Source organism: Bombus terrestris, chromosome 10 (assembly GCF_910591885.1).
Source record: "Bombus terrestris chromosome 10, iyBomTerr1.2, whole genome shotgun sequence".
NCBI classification, from domain to species: Eukaryota; Metazoa; Arthropoda; class Insecta; order Hymenoptera; family Apidae; genus Bombus; species Bombus terrestris.
In genome coordinates this window covers 17403735-17420249 of record NC_063278.1, presented here as the reverse complement: position 1 = coordinate 17420249, position 16515 = coordinate 17403735, and the positions used below count along the sequence as shown (strand labels likewise).

At 37.8% G+C, this 16515-nt stretch overlaps 1 protein-coding gene and 1 long non-coding RNA gene across 4 annotated transcripts in view; both read left to right on the top strand.

The window, feature by feature from the left end:
- LOC105666188 (CCR4-NOT transcription complex subunit 6-like) overlaps window positions 1–16515 on the top strand; it is a 484667-nt gene that overhangs the window by 166412 nt on the left and 301740 nt on the right. The window lies entirely within an intron of this gene.
- LOC100646510 overlaps window positions 1–16515 on the top strand; it is a 193434-nt gene that overhangs the window by 6555 nt on the left and 170364 nt on the right. The window contains exon 2 of the long non-coding RNA XR_007225569.1: window positions 7577–7775. This is a non-coding gene — a long non-coding RNA (uncharacterized LOC100646510). The remainder of the gene's footprint in view (window positions 1–7576; window positions 7776–16515) is intronic.

Genomic DNA, 16515 nt, shown 5'->3' with positions numbered 1-16515 from the left:
AATTTCCCTACGATTCTCTGGAAAAATTCATTTAGCGCGCGCATATCTGCTGCGAGAATCTCCGCCGTAATAAACATAAAGCGAAACGTAATCGATAGACCGCGCATTTTTATGCAGTTTCATATTTCTATGACCGTAACTAAGGAAATGGAACCAGCATAAAGATTTATTTCAGCCATTAAAGCAAATCACTGCTTTACTTTGAATATTTTCTATCTTCTCGCGCATCACGCGCACTTTCTACAGTTTCGCGCTTCTAAGTTTCCAATAAATCTGTAAAAATCCGCAGTCGTGTAATCAAAGGCAAACGAAACGGATAATATCCACTGTGCACACAGTCAAAGAGAAACTGTCGGACAATTGTTGGAACGGTTCTTCCGCGCTTAAAATTTCGCGAATCCTTTATAATTCCTCTGAATGATGACTTCGGATGTCCCATTGGCTGCGTCGTAAACGTCGGAATTGACACGTTCTGACATTCGATCGGCCAATTACGCTCAAATTACCAGCCGTTCTGCGTATTTCACTGCTTCTTTTTACTGTCAACTCGCCTCTCCACGCTTACCGGCCGTTTATGGAAGCTAACCGTACGGTGGACGAATCCTGTAATTGTTTAGCGCCGCTTCGTCATCGGAATGCGATTGAAGAAATAGAATTTGAATAACGATATTAACATGTATTTCATGTCAACGTAATTTATTACCACGTGGATTTATACAGAGTTTCGCGGCTTAAAGCGCGTACGAAGAACTTTGGGAGAGACACGCACTAACGTTCGCTTAGTATCGAGTATTGGCACATCTGCTGGTTTCGTACGAGACGCGACGATTAACCTACAGTACCGAGAAAACGATTAACCCTTTCACTGTTGAACTTGGCCGTTGTACGTCTGAGAAATAAAAATTATTAAGCTTATAATTGGTACGACGAACAATTATGTGTTTTAAAATGTATTATATATCGTATAAATTGTATATTATTTTATTTATTTATTATTTATTATTACTCAGTCCGTGCCTCTTGGCTTTGGACGAGCTTCTTTTTACATCTCGTTTACCTATTACGCTTTTACATTCCATCAGTCTTATATATCTTTATCTTTTTATTTATCTTATATATCTACCTCCCCTCTTATTCACTCTATTATATTGCACTCCATTATATAATCTGTCTCTAAAACTATGGCAACTTTTGGGCTTTTGCCTCCTTGCTGTGCTTCCTTCTTGTCGTTCCTCCCCGTCTTGTATTGCCCTTCTCTTCTTTATTATTGTTTTTAGCTCTGTTAGTCCTTCTCCAGTCTCGTTTAGTATTTTTTCTGTGTCCTTTGGTCCTCCCGTTATTTCGCATTCTTCTGTTACCTGTCCCAGGTCTTCTTCTTTCCTTTTACATAGCCTGCATCTGTTTTCTCCTTCTTCTTTCCAGTATTCCCTTGCTTTGGTCTGGTTTCCACATCTGAGTCTTGCTAATATTTTTCTGTCCTTCCACTCCATCCTCCCTTCCAAGTATTTTGGTAACTGTTCTTTGGTGATCGTATTGTGTATAATATGTATTATACAATCCATTATAAAATGTACGTATTAACATTGGAACACCACACCAGCCAAACTGTCTGGTTTTACAATTTTATTTTAAAATTCCTACTTTATGTTATAGTTTTTTCCGTGATGATGTAATGACTCTCGCAACGATAATTAGAAGAATAGTATAATGAATTTTATTTTGTTTTTTATGTATTCAAACTGAAAATAATTTTGTATCAAGGCTACTTATACCAATACCAGCCAAAATGACTGGTACCTGTCACAGTGTAAAAGGATGCTGCAATTTGTTTATCCAACTCCAATTGACCAGTTTCCTCGTTTTGTACAACTTGCCACACGGTTTTTAAATTTTTGCCGCGTATCATTCGATATGATGATAGAAATACCATACCATTCAAGACGACTGGTTCTACAATTTTATAAATGTGTCAACTCTCGTTTAGGGATGATGGTCCCAGATGAATTAATAACATCAAAAATGTACTACGTAACATTGAATTGCTTCTGTAAGAAAGTAATAAATCAATAAATATAAAAATATTCTATTACGTATTTTCTAAAGACCAGTCATTTTCGCTGGTTTTGGTAGAAATAGCTTCGTGTTAACTATCGGTAGTTCTAATGTTAAACACAGATAGATACGAGAATATCAAGTTGTATGTAAGACAACCTCTTTAAAATTAGCGAAACGGTGAGAATTTTATACTCGTGCAAGATTATGCATAAGAAGTGCAAAAAACAAAGATTTGTTAAAGCTATTTGAAAAAATTACGGTAATATAGTAAATTATAATAATTATACGTCGACAATTTTATTGTAAAGATTAAAATAGATAGGGTGCTTTAAGAAGTCCACTAAAAACCTGTATCTGTCTTATAAAATCATGCGTAGTATAATGAATGAGTGGTGATATGGCACAAGGAGATACTCGCGACGTTTACTCGACATTTCGAAGCGGAGCGTGTCAGCCGACCACGATCGTTTTAAAAACCTTGCCAGCAAACCAAGACACGAAGCGTGAGCAGAGCAACTGCAGTTGTAGCTAACGCTGTCGCAGCCACTTTCGACTCGTGTCTGCACCGTTAATCGTCCCACTGGTAAATTATCAAACTCGATGCTATGTCCAATGACTACGGCTAATTGGAGAGTTGTAAAAGCTGTCTATTAATGACAGATCTACGTATGAATACCGGCTGTCGGTGACCTAATTTTTGACATCGTATCAGTTGTTTGATCTTCGAGTTACTGGAAACTCTTCGATGTACGCCTGGAATACGAGACATAATGTTCATTAAATCATGCGCAAAATTTAGTATCGCATATAGCGAAAGCCTTGTAAGAATTAATCATTTTCTCGATTATTCGATATTACGATAAAATCCTTGTGCGATTTTCATCGCGAAAGAGCGGTTATAAAAAAGTACCTATAGCTAATTAAATTTTTTAAACAGACAGTACAGCGCACGCGAATATAGCCATAGCTGGTCCTTATTCGATAGATTGTTATCTTTTTCAATATTACGATTTAATTTAACCGTATATATCTGGCGGAATAGAGGAGCGAGGGATTAAAAATTTTAACAAATTCGCAAATTTCCGTATCACGGCGCGCATAGGTATGCGGGTTCATTTTAAAATGCACAGGCCGCTGGAGAAATACGACAGAATGCAGGAAATGAAAGCCACCCGGAGCGTTTCATGTACATTGAATGGACGGTCGAATTTCGATTTGCCAAAAGGAGTTTTTCGACGTTAACGAGCTTTTCCACGTAGCAATTTAACGTTCTCGCGTTTCTGCTTTTCTGTTCGCGTACACGAACATCGGACGGAGATCGAGAACTGCACGTTACGCTTCTGTATCTGGTGTCTGCGAGCTGACCTCCGAGTATTCCTCGATATAAACATGTTTTACATTTCAAACTTTCACGATGGCCAATGGACGCCGTGTTTTCCCTTTTTCGCCATAAATCTTGCGATCAGCCTGAAATTACATTTGAAATTAAAGAACAACTTTCGATTTGATGAGACAATCGCGAACAACCAATCGACAACTGTTCACTGAGTACTGGCAGTGTAAAAATAGCGACGACACGGCTCGAAGCCTTCAGTTTCAGACCAGTTCTGAAAAAGTGAACTGCAACGTTCACGAAATATCGACGCAAGAGTGCAACGTATAACACGATTGGTCCCGAAAAAGCATGCCATCCACACATGCTGCAATTTACAGCAGATAGATTCCTCGATCGAACGCCGGTCATCAAACCGATGACAGATAGCGATGGGATCCGAAACACTTCGAATCGCTACCGATCTGTGTGTATATGTGTCAAAAAATTCGAATCACTTTGAACACGATTCGAAATTGAAAACTCGTGAAAGTGTCGATAAGTCTCGATCGATTTGAATCTTTTTGTTAGGAATTTCTATAGGTTTCTATAGCTTGGCGAGTATTCAACGTCTTACAAGCTTCTTGATTACTTTTGTCCAAACGGCATCACTGACAATCAGCATTGAAGAAGAAAGGAAGAGGTCGTATTATCTTAAACATTTGGTCACCTTATAACTAATCGTTCGTTTTCGTGTATCAGATGAAAATAGAAAACTAATCGATGATCGAACAGTGACGAATTTTCTCGTACTTCTTATAGTTCATCATTCTTCCCTATCAATTCTTGCTGATTCTTCAACTTTGTAAAACTCCGATAGTACCAACTGCTATTGTATTCAACTGAACTGTCAGAAAAATCGCGTTACCTACGCGACGACCCGATACATCGATTTCAAGGCGATCGAGACTTTGTAGACTCGGAAGCATCAAAACCTATCAAGGCCAAAGATTCGCAAGAATTTTAAGCTTCGAAACGATTCACATTTACTCACTCGAATACAAATACGAAGCGGTTGCAAGTATTTCAGATGGCATCGCCAGTGGCAGACCTAGGTCGGTGTGTGTGTTAGTCAGCAGTAAGGGCATCGGCGTGAACCGTGCAATCTCTTCGTGAGGATACACTGACTGAGAGAGCAGATTTATAGAGGTTCGACGTCCAACTAAATCGCTTTCGCAAAACTGTACCGATTTGTGCGAGGAGGATTGCCCTTTAACTCGAGCGGCTGGCTATAATAAGCGTTGAGGCCGTGTCGAGGCACATTGTGGCATTATGGCGAAACCTTTCGTGATATGTCACGAGGAAACCGACGAACGGGACCGCATTGCACTTCTAGGCTGCTTATATCTCTTTAGCTCTAGGTGTATACGTTCGTTTGATCAAGCAAGAGCTTTGTGTCTCCATTATTGTTTCTTCTGCGCGATTTCTCTCTGTTCGGCCTGTCCTGGCAGGTTGTTCAAACAGAACGTTTATTATTTGCAACGAGGTATCTGCTTGTGTCACTGGCATTGATAACTCCTCGTGGGTCACAATACTCACCGTTAAATTGGAATACTGCTAATGACGCTCCTCTATAGGCAGTATCGTTCAACGTTTCGCGACATTTAGGCCGGCTAGATAAACTTTAATTGCCGCGATAAAATGGTTCTGATCGTTTTGTATTGAAGGATTATCGCCGTGTCGATATCGGCGGACTTCGTTTTTTCGAACCTGGCGAGTCTTCTTTTTGCCCTTATTTTCTTTAGCAATTTTATGAGCTTTGGATTACCTCGATTTCATTCGCTTTCTCAAACTGCCGTATCGATCGATCTGTTCCCAGCTTTGCTTTTCAGACAGTGTATCGACACTGTCGTTTAAAAATATCCGGACATTGATCGATTACAATTTTTTCCCTCTTTATTATACGTGTCTGTATATGCTACCACATAATTTATTATTTACACATCGCCGCTTACATCAACGTCCAACGTTTTTGTGTCAGTTTAGAAGAGCCTTTTGAATCTAATCTACGATTCAGAAATTAGACACATTGAAGATAGAAACTGTTGTATAACGTTCGATAGTCACCTAGACTTCGTCACAAATTCGTTACAAATGCAAATTAAATTAATGCTATTAAATCTAATTATTAAATCTATTAAATCTAAATTAAATCTAAAAATTAAATCTAATTGGTTCATAGAAAATTATATCTAAACTTGAACTGATAGTTGGTCTAAAATTGAGTATGATATCTGAACTGGAACCTGAGCTTGGCTCATGAAGAATAAAATCTAAACTCGTACTTGAACCTGACTCGTAAAGAATAAACAGTCTGATTCATCTGTACTTTTCTGACAAAATTAAAATACACCTTGTAAGGAGATATTTCACAGAATCAATGACTGGCTTTGTCCGCATCTGTCTGTGTATTTATGCTTCTTGAAGACATCTGAAAGGGATACGCTACGTTAAAGTATACTGTATGTTAAAACATAGGATAATGGACAAAGGATGACGAAAGAGTCCGCGTGATTGACGAGGCGACGAACCCGTTGCATTTTGTAGCAGGCTCATTTCTCTTGGAAGCGGCAAACCTATTGAATCGATTTACAGTCACAGGTCAACTGAACGTTCTCAAATAATGTCAGTAAAATTTGCATGTACGAAGCATAGATTTCTGACGCGTATTTCTTAGGCTCTTGTCAAAAGTAAACAAGCGTTCGGCTATATCAACGCGGTAATATATGTTTTTAATTTTTAATTACGAGCACGTAAGAAATACCAAAACTAATATCGCCTTGCTAACGTTAACACGCTTAGTCAATCTTCTACCGCACATTGACGCTATACGTCTGTCGTTTCGAAAAGTAATGACCCTGCTGCAAAATGCAAGGACCTTGTCATCTCGTCGATGGCGCACACTCTTCCGTCATCCTTTTGCTATGCTTTGTATGTAGAAGACTTTCGCGTAGCGGTACATATATCTTTGAGATGCTTCGGAAAGCAGAAATACTCGGACAGATATCAGACACTGATTCTGCAAAGTATTTTTTACAAATATAAACTTGCCTGCGTTATATTCTCACGATGTTCCGCTTAAATCTGCCGAGAATATTAAATTAATGCTTCGAATCGTAGTTTCATTCGATTTAAACTTCCCCTTTGAGTTTTATTTATCTAACTAATGGTGGTGCCATTATACAAAGTACTTCGATAACAAGTTTGCTCGATAACTGTGGACAACTCTCATCCATAAAACGTATTTCGAATGAACCGAGTGATTCATTCTCATTCTTACAAACGTTCTTCTGATCCATCCACTGTGTCCAAATAATTACTTCACTTATCTGACATTGCTCATAATTCATAATTCAATAGCACAGGACAGTCGTGTTTTCTTTTTAAATCCCATACACGGCAGAGACCATCTGGGCGGATTATTTTTGCACGTCGTGAGTCATGCTGAATCTGTGTTTTGATTTTATAGCGTTGGCTGGGATGTTTACGCGCATTTTATATGAAACACTTCGAGTCGCCTTGAGTCCTGTATACGCGTATGGCGAAAGATTCGAATCGCCTGTTGATGAATCTTGGTAGATTCTCGATCCTCTTGACAGACTCGAACGCTTTGAGAGTTTCCATAAGTTTTGAAAATTTGATCGGTATTCAAAATTTATTTACAGTAATCCGAACTTTCTTGATTTTATTTAACATCTTATGTCACTGATGCTGTCCGAACGAAAGTAATTAAGAAGCTTGTAGGACATTGAGTACTCATCATGCTTGCGAAATCTATCGAACCTATCGATATTTTCAAACCTGTCGATACTTTCCAACCTATCAATGCTTTCGAGACGATCGAGGCTTTTAGGATTTCCAAGATGATCAAGACTTTCGTCACTTTAAAGATTCAATCTATCAAGGCTTATCAAGACTTATCGAGACTTTCAAGAGTCTGAAGCTTGGAGCCGTGATTTTCGAATTATGTCGTTATTGCAGCAATATGTACGCCGATGTGCAAAGACAATTTACGATGTAACGTTACGTAGTGTATGAAAATTATTTGTTAGCATAGAAATGAGACGGGAAATGAAAAGTGGGATTCGCAACGAATGTTAAATAGTCGCCAGATAATGTTAATCTAATTTCCTCTGTTTCTTGTTGCAGGTAAGTCACTAGCGTTTGGTTTCGAGAAACGCAGTCATCCTCGTTTCTTCTGCTTCGAGGATTCCGCGATCACGAGCAGATGAGCGTGCAATAGCTACCGAGCAGTTTAACGACCCAGCATGCTCGTGTCCCGACGTTAATGGACCTATATCCTTAGAACCTGTCATTTCCTGCGTCGGAGAACTCATCGTTCAGATGCGTACGTACCCAATTTCGATCGATAATGTGTCATTGTTGCAGCAAATGAGCCATATACAATCCAAATTCCACGTGGTTCGAGTGTTTCAGATCCCATCACTAAGAGCATGCTTCTCACTAACGACGATACTGTCGCTTTAGTAATTATATACGGCGCTATGCCCTCGCTCGTATCGACCAGAAGTTCAATTTCTTCTTCCTCTGATAATGCCATACACAGGGTGTTCGCACTATTACTGGCCGGCGTTTGTCTTGTAAATGGAGCGCAAAGGAACGAAGTGAAAAAGGACAAAGTTTTACAGTTTTCTATGACCAATATGATATCGTATATCATCTTTTTCTATTTGCAATATTTTCCAGGAAACAGAGGCGGTCTTCATTTCTTTTTTTTTTTTTTTTATAAAACGCTATACGTTCTTTTGTGTCGCGTGGAAACGTGCGCTAAAACGAATTCACTCATGTATCGTACAATGGCTGTCAGTGTCGCACAAAGTGCATAATAATAGAATTATTTTGAATATTATTACGTGCCAATTGTTTCTTGACAAATGTAGAGTAAACGTTTCATATAATCTGCTGGTGCATGAACGAACATCTCAGCTTCCCGAATAATATTTTTGAAGGCTTCTGCTAATATTGTCCGAGATATTAATACCCATATGCTTGGATATCGCGCTCTGATAGCAAATAAAGACGAAAGATTAGTCACATTTTACGTGCTGGACCGTACCACGAAGAAATTCTGGTAAATACATCGGCAGATAATATTCGAAATAATTCGTTTAAAAATTAAAAAAGCTAAAAACAATTAATTCTTATTCGAAATAGACTAACGGACGGCATTCTATTGAAAAAATTGAAGGTTCGTTTCTTGAAAAAGATTGCAAACATATATAAAAAATTGTTACGCGATATTATATTGATCATAGAAAACTGTAAAACTTTTAATTCTTTTATTTGTTTCTAGTACTTTCCGTTCACAAGAAAAAACTGGCTGGTAATAGCGCGAACACCCTGTATATGGCGTTATTAAAAGAAGGGGAAATTGAACTTTTGGTTGATACGAGCGAGAGCATAGCTGTATATACAGGGTGTTGCGTAATCAATGGTACAATTGGATGAGGAATGATTTTATAAAGAGAACTAAATGAGAAAATAAATCGGAAATATAAAATGAACATTTTCCATATGGCGCTTCCTTTCCAAGAAAATCGAGTTTGCAAATTTGACAAGTATACTCGTGCTTTACTGGTTCCAGACTGAACAGGAGTAAATAAAATCTACAGGAGATTAAACTGCGCGTAAAAGTAAGTAAAAAATGTGAAATAAAATTTTCTCATAAGATGCTTTGCCTTCGAGAAAAATAGATTTGAAAATGTACCACGCGCGTGAACTAGATCGGTTCTTTAAAACACGTTCAAGCTTTATTTCCTTGAAAATGCGGTCTTAAACCAACAAATTTTATTTTGCATTTTTTACATATTTTCACACATAGAGAAATCTCCTGCTGATTGATTGTTTCCGCATACCTAGTCGCTACTTAGCCAAATTTCACTACACCCGACACATTTTCAAACTTGATTTGCTCGGAAACGAGGCGTCGTATGGAAAAATCTTGTTCCACATTTTCGACGTATTTTTTCACCTAGAATCACTCGTCACCGGTTTGTACCATCAGTTACAGGACACCCCGTATAGTTACCAAAGCGACAGTTTTGTGGGTAGTGCGCGCATGGCCAGAGTGTAACGCACCGCGGTGCTCGTACAGTTCCCCGCGAATAAACGCGTTTTAATTCTCTCGTTTCGTATCGTATTACGCGTACGAGAACATCGGCTTGTGTCAAAGAAAATCAAAGTGACGAGCAGAGGAGGCACCCTTTACCTTAATCAATGTTATCGCGAGATTAAACGCAGTTTGGCCGTGTGTCCAAGTTGACGTGGAGCAGACGGGCTTTTGGCCTTGGGCCCTTTATCCGGCAATCCCCAAACCCCGGGTGTCACTCGCATGACTGGACATTGGTCGCCGTACCCAGTTGTAAAGTGTCCATTTGATGTTCATTCGCCTTCTATTCTCGTCCCTGTTGAAACCTCATACGCAATATGCGTGTACACTGTAAACTACAGTGAACCGATGCTCGCCGCGCTGCTCGTTGTGTAACTAAATTATTGAAATCGCCTGCTACTAGATATGCAACGTGAAACGATCGTTTCGACATTTAACCGTGAAGGAATTAACGTTTTTATCGCATTTGTTTGTACTTGCTAAGCGAGACTTACGCTTCTGTATAACGTAAGCGCGCCGAGGCGAAGGTTAAAAAACAATGTCCCGCGTATATCAAACGCAAAAATAGATCGAGTAAGATAAACGCGCTTTGTCTTCATCCTTAGCTTTGTACCATTTGAATGCAGTGGTTCGTGATACGTATCGAGATGCTTATCGCGCAATATTTTTATGAATATATCGCGTGTTCATTATAGGAAATTTTATGAATTTTCGCTAGCATTCTAACGACATTACAACACGTTTATTGCAACTATATATTTAGCGAGAATTTGGTATACGGCAGGAACAGTAGTCTTAAACATACGATTAGCCTTGAAGATTATATTGCTGCTATATTTTGTGGCTTACGAACTGATCAAGGACCAATGTTGCATTAACGCGACAACGACGAAATTTTAGTCGATGCTTATTATCGAATTCTTCTGTTGAATTTATATTGTAGTTTGTAAAAAATAATTCTAGAAATTGGCACAATATTTTTCCAGTGGTTCTACTTCCATGGAAGTTCGAAGGAATTGAAATATTTTACGGCTCGATAAAAAGAGCTATTTTTCTTCACATTATAGAACTTCTTTATGTATCTCTGATTCTTAGTGGACTTCTGTATCGTATCTATCATTTCGACACATATTTTTATATCTTGACAAACTTACTTTATTCGTGTCTTTTTAATAACCTCGCACACACACACCGTACACGTCTGCGCATTATTTCACATTGTTTATGAATAATTGACTGTTCAAATATTTTGGTAGCTTTTCGAGTAGAGTCTCGTTACGATGCTAATAAAATTTCAAAACATTTCGTGCGATAGATACATAGAAAGTTTTCTAAGACTGTTCGGATAGTTTGGCGAGCCACTGTACGTATTGGGGTTTACGCCTAACATTTCGACTATAGTTTATGAAAGTGGAAGAATTTGTCGTTCCGATAAAAACTGTACGAATGTATTGAGAAATTGAGCATTTTTGCCGTACGCGTGGCAAAAAGAGAAGGGAAAGTAACGACAGAGCAAAAACGTTACTGTGCTTTTGTTCCATATATTTTTACAATAGCTTGAGGTACCTTTGTACCTGCCCTTTTTACGCGGGATTAATGAAAATGTCATGAACAAACATAGGTTAACATGTTAAAACGCTTATGAATGCAATCATAAACAGTCAAATGAAAAATTGAAAAACTGCAAAACGGAACAAACGGGCAAAGGTAGTTTCGTAAGTCGTCAATAAATTTAATGATATTAATAAAATAGGGCGATTAAATAATTTTCTGTAGCAACAGTTGCCAAGTTTTATTTAATTTACGTTGAACGCTGTAAAAAGATATGGTCGTTCGAATATTAATTAACCTTGGGCCGAAAACGATCATCGTACTACGGGCTATACCCGTGATATTTACGTTTGGCCCGAGCATCTACTACGGGCTATGCCCGTAATTGTAGGTTAAGGGGTTAATTATATTTTGGTATTACGTTAAGCATCATTTGTAACAAGTTCGATATTATAATATTCATGTTGAAAAGTTTTTCAATGCTAGTGACTAGGGTCTGCAGTATAAAATGAAAATTTATGTAGAATAAATAGCAATTTGTATTCAAAATCACTGGCATCAACGCTATAATTTGGCTTTGATCAATGGCTTTTCTTTTTTACTTTTAGCAAAAAGAATATGGAACATTTTTTCTAAGGAACATATCAACTGTCAGGCATATTTTTTCGCTGGCTAAATATTAGTCGCACTCAATAAAGATTAATTGCTGTCAATAGGTGATTGATAAACTGCCTCGCACGGCATAGGTTCTTTTTGTCCAACCTTTTTCCTCCAAAAATTCATCGCACAAAAATGGTTGCGGAATATTCGTTGATCCATGAAAAAAGTGTAATGTTGCCAATTAAACTATAAATAATACCGAATATAGTTTATGAAAACTAATGTATAATACTTGCGTATAAATTTCATTACTTTTTAAAGTATAATTAGTTTGATGATAATATTTACGATCAATCGTTATTTCCAAGCAATAAATCTGTCGTGGCATGCTCATAGGTAATCAGTTATTAGAAAACCAGAAATGAATTAATTGTTAATACATCTGCATTGCCCTTTTACGGACTGACAGATAAATATCCGGTAATCACAAAATCTTATCCTCCTTAACACGTTATCGAAGAGAACTTTAGATTCGTGTTAATTTAGGAATCCACGTTCATATGATACGTTGTAGGTTACGTTTGCCTAATGCGAATATTCTCAAGCGGATCTACAACTCGTTACAGCGAGTTTGTATTCCATGTCATAATTTATTCTTACGTACAGCACGCTCGGCAGGTATCAGCCTGCGCGATGCATTCGGTAGAAAATTAATTTTCATTAATTTGAAGCGTGCTGCGATAAAAACTGTTATCTGAAATATTTTGTTATCGATTCGAGCAATAAATTTTTCATACGTGATTCACCGCGTTCGAAGGAAAGCACTGAATAAATAAATAAATCCGGACGATATAAAAATTTTTTTAGCGTTACGTTACACTAAAAAAAAAAAAAAAAATAAATTTGACGACTTAGATATTACACGAGTAACCTTGGGTTCGCTTTAAACTTCAAAACTAGACGAAAATAAGATAAACAATTTGATCAGTTGGTCTGCACATTTGTACAAGTTACAGGCTTCTCAGTTGGAAAATTAGAATTTCGATACTCACAATATTTGAACCTATGTTTATCGATCCTTCGATAAAATAATGTGTGTAATAAATAGTTACAATAATTATATTTTATGTTGGTGCTTATTAAGGTTTAGCAAAAGCTAAGCTTAAAAAGCTTTCAATCAGCGTCTTTATGAGAGTTGCAGGTTAAAGCAATTACCAACTGTGAAACTATTATTTTAAAAAGTAGGGATTCATATTTGTAGCCAGAATGTTCCGTGGTACAGCAGTTACCAGGCTTAATCGGCCATTTTTGGCTCCAGATTGCAATTTTGTCTACTCTTTGCTGCTTATCCAACTCCTTTTCATTCTTCCTAGTCTCGGCTAAAGCTCCTTTCGTGTTCAATTTGGCATTTTCTTCTGCTTCACTTGTGCGGTGCAAATGCTCCTCTTGGCAATACCTTTCAGTTTCCTCTGAAATACACTCTGATTTTTCCGGGACCCAGAGATCGAGCACACACGACTCTTATTAATGTATGTTGTTATCGTCGCCTTTATGGCTGTTTCAAGTGGCTCTATTGTACTCTTCCATATCTTTCGTTCAAATTTTTCAAAACTATTCTCCTTCCATTTATCCACGAAGCTGTAGGGAAATTTATTTGTTTAAAAATTTTCATATTACATTTTCTAGCTTATATTTTTCACAGAGGAAAGCAGTTTATCAAAACATCAAGCATCTATTAAAAAACCAATTTCTGGCTAATTAACATAACTTTTTCCACCATCAGTTTTCAACACTTTGAATGATAGTTCTTTGTAGCACAGTTATTGTTATTTTTTCGTAAATATTTATCACGTTTCGTCGAAAATATATTACTAATTTTTTAACATATTATACTTTGTATCATATTTTACTGCAAGTTCGCGCTAAAACAAGGTGTAGAATGTTCAAACGTAGAGGGAAACTTGTACACTTGTTTGTAAACTCGTTTTACGATTTTTTTTGTTTCTTTTTACAACTACTGTCGTTCTCCGTGCTTTTCTTGTACCTTATTTTCTCACACTTTACATGCTTGAACGTTATTTATATGAAATTAGTATATAGTGAGAAAGAATTTTAGAAACTTTAAATAACTAAAATGCGAAATATGTATAAAACGCGCTATCAAGGTTTTTAGGTCCTTTGCACAGACGCTGACATACCATGTGAAAGCAGGATTTAGAAAGCATAACTAACAAACCATGCGTTTAGAGAGTAGAAAGAGAATGTATTTTAACACTGTCATATAAAGGAAAATTGGCATCCGTATTTTTTTGCAGCTACTTGATGACTAGTTTCTAATAGACATTTTAACTGCCATTTAACTTAAATTTATTCCGATTCGTCTTTCCGGATGTTGACTTTCCAGTAAAAGAAATCCTTGGCGATTCGACGTAAAAATATAATAAATAATATGGAAAAAAAAATGGAAAAATATAGGACGGATATAAGATTTATATTACAAAAGGTGTGTAAATGGCGCGATTGAATTTCGAGCGAATCAACGCGTACAAAAGCGTCTATATCATGATTAAAAAAGTATTAAAATCGAGAGATCAATTTCGCAGTTGATCGATCGATTTCATGCTTAAATGGCTTCAACCATGCTTTATACGTACTCCCGAATACATTACTTTCAAAACCATCAATATTTCGCGATATTAATCTCTATTTTTTACCGGCCATAGTGTCTCACGTTGTTCAATCACGTTCGTATTTACACAGGCTAGCCCACGTTCTTCGAGAATGTTAAATAGATTCGTCTGGATTTCGTCAGATATATCCGGCTATTTTTCAAACCAGCGAGAGGCAAATTCCGAAAGTTAATTGCATTTTTTTTACAGTAAATACCGTAATCGTGGTAAGAGATCGGTCTCGCCGCGAGAACGTAATAAATGTCATCAGCTTGATGAAATATATCACTTGCACAGTGGGTAGAAAAATTGGACGAAGAAAAAGGCAGTAGAATGTTAGAAGTGCTTGGTGAAAATTTAAATTTGATTCTCACGGGCCACGGTAATGAATGTTAAGTCCTGGGATTATTGATAATTCGCTGGAGGAAATATCGGTGCTCGCGGGTAGTTTCCATCGGGTAGAAAATAACGCCAGCCGATGCGTAGGGCTGGTAAACCGATTTATTTATTGATTTTAACTTGGAACAGACGAGCGTACTAAATCCTGCGAACGATAGCCCGGACAGCTCGTAACCATATTCGCATCCAGATACTTTACGACACGGATCCATGCTATTTATCTTGACTTCTACCTACCTGGTTGTTGCAAGACACGGATGGAATTCGAATTGCACTCTCCTTCGCTCAGACGAAGAACTTTCTAACGGTCGAGGGAGCATAGCTCGCCGCTACTGGAAAATCTGCTGCTGAAGCTGACGGAGGAAACTATTACCGGCAGTCCCTTCGTCTGCTGGCCTTTCTGACGTCGCTTTTTTCCCGCCACATCGTGAAATTTCATCCGAGTGTAAGAACCAGCGACGCGACCAAGTCCGACTGTACAGCATCGCGCGAAAATATTCGGACAGTTGCTTACTCTTGTCGAAACTGCGGCTAAGTCAAACCGCAATGATGTTGGCTCCTCGCAATCGCCGACGTTACTCGCGATAAAAAGTTGCAATCCGATTGAATCGAAATTGAATTTCGAAAATCCACATATAATAACAAAACTGGCGCTTGGAGTTGCTATACTTTGCACAACTATCATGTCACATCTGCAGAATCTCCTTGAGAGATCGAGGAACCTTCAGATCATTTCGTTTTTTAATTATACGACAGCTTAAGAGGGATACCGCAAACAGAGAGATTCTTTGTGTTAATACAATGATACAGTGATATTTAAACAGCAAATGTATGTATTAGTATTTTAGTAGTAGTAGTAATTTATTTGATCTGCACCTCGTGGCCAAGAAACGCGACTTGGCTACAACTTTTCTAACCACATACGCTTCTTCAGCCGATCTTCTTACTCATCCTCCCATACTTTGTTCTTGCGCTATACTTAATCTGGACACTACATGCTAGGAATCTGCGCTAGAAGTTCTTCCTGTTCTAAAACTATTACTTCCGCCAGTCACGCCTACCGCCAGCCGTCTGTTTGTTGCACCTTTTGGTCTTCAGGATTTCTTCCACCATTCCTTCCCTTGTATTCTTTTCATCCTCTTTTCCATCTCTTAGCATCTTTTCCATACTTGTGTTTATTCTTTCCACTCCTGCGTAGTCTTCTGAATGCTGAAATAAATTATTGCAGTGTCTTCTAACGTACATGCAACGCAGATTTACGTTTCAGCATTTAGGTCGCATAAAAAGGTAGCAAGTGTCGCTCCTAACTATTAATTCGTCATAAATTCGGTTTGGTCAAATCCACTACTTATTTCAATTCTAATTCTCTTCAATTTTAATTCAATTACTACAAATGCTAAAACTAGTGTTCAGATGAAGACACTTGAGCGCTAGTGTACTGCTAAATTCGAATGAAATCCACCACGCAAGGCCCGCTTCGTACTTTCAACAAAATTACAGCGATAGACTTCAATAAAGGGAATGGAGAATTTCTGGCAGCGTGTTCATCACGTTCCGAACCTGTTCCACAAGTATTCGCTTTTCGAATGTTCGCAAAGGGTTTGAATCTGTAGCGTCTCGATCAAAAGTGCTGTTCCTTTGCTTCAAAGCATCTGTACGATATCCGGATCTAATCGGTTACTCCTCAGAAATACTTACCACGTACTTAAGCCTATTCTTCTCAGAAAGTAAATACTCGT